The sequence below is a fragment of the Cervus canadensis genome, chromosome 2 (assembly GCF_019320065.1).
Source record: "Cervus canadensis isolate Bull #8, Minnesota chromosome 2, ASM1932006v1, whole genome shotgun sequence".
Lineage (NCBI taxonomy): Eukaryota > Metazoa > Chordata > Mammalia > Artiodactyla > Cervidae > Cervus > Cervus canadensis.
In genome coordinates, this window is record NC_057387.1 from 21,617,340 (window position 1) to 21,625,417 (window position 8,078).

The 8,078-nt window shown below is 46.4% G+C and overlaps 1 long non-coding RNA gene across 1 annotated transcript; it reads left to right on the forward strand.

Moving 5' to 3' along the window:
* The first annotated feature begins 2,129 nt into the window (after nucleotides 1–2,129).
* LOC122435168 lies at nucleotides 2,130–4,223 on the forward strand. The gene is made up of 3 exons (XR_006267609.1): nucleotides 2,130–2,255; nucleotides 3,262–3,313; nucleotides 4,110–4,223. It is a non-coding gene; the product is annotated as an uncharacterized LOC122435168 (long non-coding RNA).
* Nucleotides 4,224–8,078: the final 3,855 nt, after the last annotated feature.

Sequence of the window (8,078 nt, forward strand, 5' to 3'; positions counted from 1 at the left end):
CCACCGGTTGTGTGGCCAGTGTTCGGAGAACGTGCTGTCTCTTTCCCACCCCAGGGCAGCCACACTCCACTCCACATCAGGAGGAGTTACTTCCCTCCTTAAGGGGGCTGCCCTTTTGCTTTCTGTGACCACTTTCAATGCCTGTCCTCAAAACCAGCCAGATAGCTTGGAGTCGAGTACTCTTAAGCTTCTGTCCTCCCTTTTCCCTCTGACACAGTGTGAACATGCAGGATGTGGAAAAGAAAGTGGTGTTCCCGCAATCCCAGGATGAATGTGTTTCAGTAGCTTCCACTCCCCAGGAAGGTTCTGCTTGCAACCAGCCTTACAGTGATCGGAAAGTTGCATTTGATAAAGAGAATGTGGAGTCTGCCATGGATGGAGCCTGTGGTTGCTCTCATGCTGAAGAGGATGAAATTCCAACTGGTCTCACAGGTAGTCTTCATTACATCTGTTAGTCTACTCCTGGAGAATTAATCCCCTTTAATAGACCCTATGCTTACATCCTGAAGCCTGGTTTGAACCAGACTCTATAATTCCATTTAAAATAAGACATTCTATGAATGAACTTTTCTAAGTTCCCTGTCATGGGTGTCCCTGTGGTAAACCACTCTACCCAAGGTGGTCCAGCCAGACTCACGTGTACCTCAGCAGCTGTGGCCCAGGAGGTACCGTTCAGGCTTCCTAATTTTGAGTGAACCTCTTATCTCACATGAAATGCTTTAATTTTCATTTCTGGGTAATGTCCCTGAGTTCCTACACCTGTGCAGGGCTTTTGGCAGGCTTGTTTATACCTTTGGAGATGTCACTACTTTGATTCACTTCTATCAACCCATAGGCTCTCTTTTCCTTTGACTTATCTTGTTCGAAGTCTTCTGAAACCAGAAGGTAAGCCACACTGTCATCTTTTGGTATGTTTCTCTGAGCTAAGGCAGGGCCCTGGAACTTCCCAACCTGATGAATGGCCACTGATTGCAGCTTTGAGATTCATTTGACTTGATGGTGTATGGATTCCACTTCCATTTATCTCAGTGTGTAATCACTTATCCCATTAATAAACAACATTTCAGATGAAAAAAGCCTGAGTATTATAGCAGGCTGAGGATGTAGCAAAGTTGTTCCCCAGGAACTGTGGGGAAAAGGATTTATTTAGCTGTTTGCACAGACTCACGACCAGGATACTCTGCCAATGACATATGATATCAAAGAAATTTGCCCAATGGCTCAAGAAGGAAACCCAGTGCCTTCTTATGAGGCTCTTTCTAGGGCCTCCTGGATGATTTCTGTCTCAACAGCCTGTTACCACATTGTGAAGTAAGGCACAGGATTGGGCGTTTTTGAAAGGCATTTGCCAGATATAACTCTCCTGTTAATTTATTTGCAGAAAAGCAGAATGATCATGATGACCTGAAAGGACCAGAGGTGGTTGCCCCGAGGTAACTTTGAATATCTGTGGGCTCTTTGTACAGTGATGACATCTACAGACCCCGATCCAGGGAAAAACAGAAAGTGCTGAATATATTGTGTCGGCAGTTTTGCCCACCACTATGATCCTTTTTCATACTGTTCTCTGCTTTCACTGTGGTACTTCTATTATTTCCCATTTCGTATTTACTTGTCAAGTTTAAAACCCAAATCAGTTGACCCGGGTGAACTAAGTCAGACTGGTGCTTTTGTACTCAACCTTTATGTCAGGTGTGGTTTACAGAGTGAGATGCGTATCTGCTTTCTGTTTGTGTTAGCATGCTGGTGTGTGTGTCATAGTAATGTCAAGGCAGTGTAGATGGAAGTGTGAAAGCCAGTGTTCTGTGTCCCTGTATGTGAGGCATGACTGCACCATCAGAGAGAATTCAGTCTGTTCATCAGCCTGTTCTTTGGCCAGAGCGCTGAGCCCCTACTGATCTTTCTCTCCTCTGCCCCTGTGAAACCACACTGTGTCTCACACACAAAACAGACTTTTCTCTCTCTAATGGATGAGACCCTTGGCATGCTTCGCCACTCAAACATTCCACCAGAGCCAGATAGAACTGTACAGTTTCTGATCAGTCTTGGCTTAGTCTTTTGCCCTCCCTCTCCCACCAGGTTCAGCAGACAGATGCCACAGATGGGAGAACATGGTGTCCCACAGAACTCTCTGGATGACTATTATCTGAATTACTCAGTGCTTCCTAACCTGTCAGACTCCTTCTGGCCTTATAGGAGCACAGCCGTCTTCTCACCTGAGGACCTGGATGTCTCTTATGCTCGGGATGTAACCAGTGAGTATTTTCTTGTGATAGAACTCCACCTGGATGCCCAGGTAGACCCTGTGTTTTTCGTACTCCTCGCCTCGGGGGTGCTGAGATTTCTCATCCCTGTTGGAAGTTCTGTAGACAGTGATTTGAAGCAGACTCTGTGGTAGAGTTTTAAGTACAGACGTCAGGTGGGTCTGGGAACTCTGCTGTCTTCTTCATTCAGGTGAAGCCTACGGGTCAGGCCCCAAGTTAGATCACGGACCCAAGGCTGGTGTGACACACTCACTCACTTGTATGTGTGCAGGTGTCTGGAGATGACTGTATTTTTTCCTGACTCCTTTGCGATGTCTCTTCTTACCCACAAGCCTCCCATTTTCACACCCAAAGTGTCCCTTGAATCTCCGCGCCTTCCCACAGGCGCCCACAGCCTTCATTATTTGTTCTCCACTGGTGTCACTGCTGGCACCCCCAGTGTCTGCTTCTCTAAATTGCTTGTCTTAGCAAACCAATCATCTGGGCCCCAGGATGCAGAGAGCCCTCCCATCACCTTGCGTGTGTGTTTCATGAAGCAAGGCAGAGCCCTGGCATTTTCCCGCCCCATGAATGACTGAAGGGTCCGTGTAACAACTAGGATTCATGTGACTCGAGGATTTGTTCATTCCACTCATCATTCTGCTAAAGCAGTCAGCGTATGGTAAGAAAAGCCTGAGTATTACAGTATTCTGTAAGAATGCTGTGGGCCATTCCCCAGACTCTATGGGGAAGATGAATCTTTAACTTTTACTGAGACTTGGAAGAGAATACTGTGGTGAGGATCTACCAGGGAAGGGAGATCTTGCCTGATGGTTCAGGAAAGTAAACCAAGGAGAGTCTGAGAGATCCAAATTGAGGCATCTGGAATATCCTTCTTAAATAGCCTATCATCTCATTGCTGATATAAATGTCCCTATGGTAGTATTAGACACTGGATTATTAATTTCCACAATGAGATCTGCTAAATGTTTCTCAACTTGTCTGAATTTATCCATAGAAAATCTTGCTGATCTTGAGGACGAGGAAAATCAAGACATCATCTGTTCTAGGTAACTATGGAGAAACGTGGGTCTGACATCAGTAGTGACATTTGGTCATCTCACATGGAGGGGAATCAGAAAGTGCTGAACATGCCTATTTCTTCCATTCAGACCACCACAAACTGTCCCTGTAACTGTCCCTGTCTGTTTTCACCCTTTATGAATCCCTCTCAATGATAGTAACTTGCAGTCAGTTGAAGCAGGGCTACTGATCAGCCACAGGATTTCTTGTACTCCTCTGTCTTCTCCTTTTTATTAAAACCAGGATGCCATACTTATCTGCCTCTGTCATTGGTCTTAAGACCTTGGCAGGTATTTCATGGCAAGAAAAGTAACTAGGGAAAAAAAAATTCATGTCCCATCGCAGTATTAGAGAAATTGGTCTTGCAGACACAAGATTTCTAGGAGTCCATTATGCTGCCAGAGCTGGTGTTCATCTGGATGCAGCATGTAAATTTCAACAAAATTTATGGTGCATTTGAAGCCGCCTTTGTGTTCTGAGGGCGTGTGTGACATGACTATGTGTCCTGGGGTGGCTCCTCTCCTTCCTCCTGAGCTCATTTCTTCTCTGTGCTCAGAGCATCTCATGCTCACTCTCCCTCACTCTCTCTCACTTTCCCTTTGCAAGTGCTTTCAGGCCCAGATTGGGGTTGTGGGTGGGGGGATTGTTATGCCTCCCTTTAAGGGACTCCCCATTTGTTTTTCGCAACATGTCCCTTAACCCTCCCATCAAAACCAATTATGACTCCAGGTTGACTAATCCCTCTTGTTTAACCATCTGCTCTCCCAACCCGGCAAATCTCAGTATGGAGCAGCTGGTGGTAGAAGAGAATGAAGTCCACCCGGACTCACTGGATGAATGTTATCTGGCTGCTTCTATTGGCCATCATCTGGAAGGCTCCTGTCATCCTTCTAGGAGTGTCACCTTCCCAACAGAGAAGAGAGAAGTTTTCTTGGCTCTAGATGTAAACGGTGAGTGCTCCCAGACAGGTTCTTAGGCTCTGGTCGATTAGAACTATGTTCTCAGTTTGAACTTTTAAAAGGCGTCATGAGCCTTTGCCTGCCCCAGGCTGCGCTGTGTCACCTGAACTCGTCTCACCAGCACAGGCCTGTGGTATCAAGTCAGACCAGAGAGGGCAAGTGGAGGGATAGGGCAGAATCTCAGCTCCCACTGTCTCACCTGCAGGAATTTGTGTAACAGAGCTCTTTTTATCAAGATAAGAATCCTTAGAGTCATGAAATTTTGTTCCTAAATTTATTTCTTGAATAGTTTCTGGCAAGCTCTCTGGCTTTACATTCATGATTGCAATCTGCTCCATATTTGAATGCACGTTATATTGTTCCCCAACTCCAGATTCTTACCCCTTGGCTGCCTACCTCGCTCTGAAGCATTTAGATACTAGGTCCTGAGCATCAAATCTGCCTATGCCCTGTCATTTCAATGAAGCCAAATATCTGTCTCTGTTGTTCCATCCTCTAGAAACACCCTGGTGTTTCATCCTTTGCGCAGCAAAAAGGAGTCTTCCATGTGTGGGTTACAGTTTCAATGTTTTAAGCAATATAAGTGGTATAATCTCAAGGAAACACCCATAACCTGTGTATCTGATGGGGGCATTGACCTAATTTATGGGCCAGGTCCACTTGGGTAGCAGTTCATAGGGTGTGGAGATTAAAACCTAGTATGAAATCCTTCTTGGGCTAGTTTTTTGACTTTTTCTTTAGGAGAAGCATTCTTATTGTTAGGACTTTGATACATAAGATCATCTTGATAAACCAGAAGAAACTCCATTATGTATCAGACTTTATCTGACTTCTTTTAAAATGATATTGGGCATATAAATGTTGTCCGTCAATCAGTTGGCGCCTTTTCCCCTTGGAAGCAGTTTCTTTCTTATTTCTCATTCTTCCCTGAGGAGCAGAGAAGCAAAGGCTTTCTCAGGATCACAGTAGTTCACAAACCAGAAAGGGAACACACAGTTATTGTGCACCTGCTGTCCGCCATGCTCTTCCTAAGCGAGCTCCTAGTGCACTATAACCCCTTCAGCCCTCCCAGGCACCCTCTCAGGTAGCTGTGGTGTCCCATGGCGGAGCCGAGGGCACTGAGGATCAGCAGGTCCCTTCCCTGGGCCCAGACTCCTGGCCACTGGCAGGTGGGACACTGACCTCTCCTGGGCCCGACTCCCTGGCTCAGGCTCTGTCCTCTCCTCTCAGCAGTCAGACCATCAGTGACTCAGAGAGGATGTTGCTCACGTTTTTCTCTTTGCCCTAACCAAATGATTTGCAACTATCTTAATCTTCAACAGAAAGTTGCCAGAGGGCTGCAGAGAAGCCCTGCGGTCCCTCACTCAGACCTGCCAGCTCCCAGCCCCTCTGTGCACTGTGTCCCACGGGCAGAGCCAGGGGCTCCCCAGCCCCTCCAGGTGGAGCCACAGCTCCATGGGGCTCTCTCTGGGGATCAGCCAAGGTGAGTGTCCACGCCGCTCCCCACTCCTGCCCCCAGGTCACCTGCTGTCACGACGGGTCCAGGTAGACCTTGAATTTGGCTGTGCTGAAGCCATTGAAAACTCTGGAGCTCTATCTCAGAGACACTGACCGCCAGGTGTGGGTTCCCGTGAAGAGGATGAGTGAGGCTCAGACACGTGACTCAGATATGTGTCTGAGATGTTTGTGAGTGTGTGATATGGCCCAGTCCTGGGAGTCCATTGTTCACAATGGGCCAGGAAAGGCCAAATCCCCACAGATGGATTGAGATGAATGAATAGAATATCTAACTATACAGCATCCATCCTGCGTCTGGGTTCACATGATAACCTGAGGACAGTGTGAATAGCCATTATGCAGCCATGCGGGTACAAGTAGTCAGGCCTACCCTGTCCTCTCTGTACAAGGAGAAACCCTTCAGAAACAACACAGACACTTGATTTTTAAATTATATCTTGATCTTCTATTGGAGGCTCTTCCCCACACTAACAATATTGGGCAGTATTGTTGATGATTATTAAAATGTTTGGTTATTATATATTCTGTCAACACAAAGAATATTCAAAGCATAGGTTTAATAAAACCCATTCTCAAGAAAGGCAAATAAAATTAGATGATGAAATTACACAGTGCTAATTAAAGACAATCCTAGACATCGATTCATAATAACATTGGAGAATATTAGTTTTGACAGTACTTTCAAACACCAAATTTGTTGATATACATGGATTTACCCTTCAGCACAATGTGAATTATCATAAAATCTGATGAAGTGTCCTAAAACATGATGATTAATGTTTAATGAAGTTTGCCTGGTGGAAATATGAAGGGCACACCAGACTGAGAGAAGTGCTTTTGGAAAAAGCCCTGGAAGCTCACAGAGGCTCCTGGTACAGGGCTGGGGTCAGAAAGGGGCCAGCCTGAGTCCTAGGAGGATTTGCAGAGGGTGTTGTGGGAAGTGATGTTGCAGAAGAAAGAGGGACAGAAGCCAGGAGCCCTGGAAAGGCAGGTGAGGAGGTTAGATCTGTGTAGCAGGGAAGGGAGGATGAATTTCCATAAACTGAGGAGCATGTGATAAAACAGGATTGGGGGGTGATAAGCCAGGTGACCTTTGAGAGTGTGGAGAGGACTGAATCAGAGAAAGCAGTTGGAAGGAGGTTGGATGAATCTTTGATGAGAGTCAAACTCAGATGCTCTCTGGAAGACTAAGAGATAACAGACACATGAGAGACAGCTACAGAAACAAACCCTGTTGAGGGTGCGGACGCATAAGGAGGTGAGAGGAGAGCCCCACAGCAATGGAGAGCAGGCCCTGGCGGCCGAGACCTCACAGCAGCCTGAGCTGCACCAGAGGAGGGAACTTCGTGCCTTTGGTTAGCCCAGGTTCTGAGAATATGTACTCATTTCGCAGTGGAAATATATAAACAGATTTCATCACGAGCACTGTCGAGGCACCAGTGGAGGGACGTGTATTGAAGGAGTGTACTTATATAATCTCTCTAAAGAGACACAAAGATGTTTCCAACAGGGTCTCAGCCCTCTCCCCCACTAGTTCTAGCTGCTAATACCATCCATCCCCATTCTGCCCCACGTGGGAATGGATTTTATTCTATATGTACATGTACGGGTGAGTGGAAGGGTAGACAAACATTTCAAGCAAGGAAGTTCAAAAGGGTCTGGAATGTACTGTATTTTCTCAGCTCAAATTCTAGTAGGACCTGAAGCTTTCAGGCCATATGTCTCTTCCTGATCTTTTATTCCTGTGGGTAGATATCAACAACTCTTTCTCCCCCATGCTTAGAGGCTTGTCTAGAACCTTCTCTCTAGGCTCCAAGACTAATAAGGCTCATAACAGAATAAGAGGCTTGACCTCCTGTGTCACCCAAACCCTCTCGACTCAAGTGGGTGATTTCTCATTTCAAGAAATTGCAGCCTAGCACCTGCCTTCTCCACACCCCAGTCCCAGGCATAAATACGGCGCCTTCTTCACATTGATGTCTGCCATTGTTGTCTGCGTTATTGGGTGGTTTCACTTATGGGCTAGGACAGCAGAAATGGGCCCTCTGGGAGGGCTTAGCAAGAAAAAGCTTTCATTGGTCCAACGAACCCTCTTTTCCTTTCAGGTGACACCTGGGAGGATTCTCACCAAGAACCTGTGAGTTTCCCAGGGTCAGAGGTGCCAACTTCACAGGCACAGCTTCAGAAAAGCACCCACATGACTGATTGTCTGCAGTGGCAGCTGGACCAGCATCTTGACTGTGGTGACAGCAAAGCCATTCTTGGTCTTTCTTCC